Source organism: Mastomys coucha, unplaced genomic scaffold, assembly GCF_008632895.1.
Source record: "Mastomys coucha isolate ucsf_1 unplaced genomic scaffold, UCSF_Mcou_1 pScaffold13, whole genome shotgun sequence".
In the NCBI taxonomy this organism is placed as follows: domain Eukaryota; kingdom Metazoa; phylum Chordata; class Mammalia; order Rodentia; family Muridae; genus Mastomys; species Mastomys coucha.
Genome location: NW_022196895.1, coordinates 60,029,964 through 60,031,218, shown reverse-complemented (window position 1 = coordinate 60,031,218; position 1,255 = coordinate 60,029,964).

Here is a 1,255-nt window from a genome sequence, read left to right as displayed (position 1 = left end):
CTCAGAGCTCCCAGGGTCTCAACCACCAACCAAGGACTGCACATGGTGGTCTGATTGTTCTGGCAGCACGTGTATAGTTGAGGATTGCAAATTCGATCATCAACAGGAGGAGAGGACCTCGGCCCTGTGAAGGTTCTGTGCCCCAGTGTAGGGGAATGCCAGGGACAATAAGTGGGAGAAGGCTGGGTGGCAGGCATGGGGAAGGGGGAGGCAACAGGGGTCTGTTCTTGTTGTTTTTGTTTGTTTGTTTGTTTTTTGGAGGGGAAACTGGGAAAGGAGAAATTTACATGTAAATAAAGAAAATATCCAATTAAAAAAATGTAGGAAAACTAGTTCTTGCCTCAAATTAATGATGATTCCCTATGGTCGAAAGGTTTTTTTTTTTTCTTTTCAATGAAAGAAATGGGAAAATGGTTAATGCCATATAAAAAATGACGTGGAAAGGGTTGTGTATGGGTATAATGATGGTTTAAACTATTTGATGCCTGGAAACTATCTAAAGCTTTCTTTGGGGACACTTGTCATGGTGTCCCATTGGGTAAGAAGATTACATTTATTTCTGAGAACGCACTATGAAATTCATTTCAAAGTAGAAATAAACAAATAGAAGGCAGAGATTCAAGCTTTCCAGAGGTTGATTATTGGGAAGAAAGCCATCCAAGGCAAACTTGAGCCAGTGGAAACTCTTTGCACCAGTATCTTCCAGTACAGCCTTCTACTGTATCCTACTTTTATATACACACCCCAAATTAACCTTCAGACATCGTGGTCCCATTCTGTAATATTCACCTTCAGCCAAGTCTCACCCTTTCCATCAGTCTTTTTCCCCCAATCACATCCTACCCTCTCAAGCTCTTTATCACTCTGTTGTGTGTGCCATGTTACTTCCAAGTAAATGGTATTATTTGATAATCAACCATCTGCAGATAGCCATGCAAGGTTAAGAGAGGCCTACAGGGAAGAATCAGAGCCGCCTGAAGGGTACTTCTCTGTGATCACAGCATGCTATGTGTTTGGGGGAAGAGCATGTACTTTAAAGTAGAGTTTTCATGCTTAAATAAATGTTGGATGGTCTACTACTTCCTTCCCAAGAGTTTCTGTGAATGTTGCTTAACCTCTTTGTCATCCAAGAAAGATAGATAAGGAGATTTTACTTCTCAGGACTGAAGAGAATAAGAGGCAAGTGCAGTGCCTAGAACACAAACAGATGCTTCTTAGATATGAATTGTTGCTGCAAAGGTCACAGGTCCTGCCT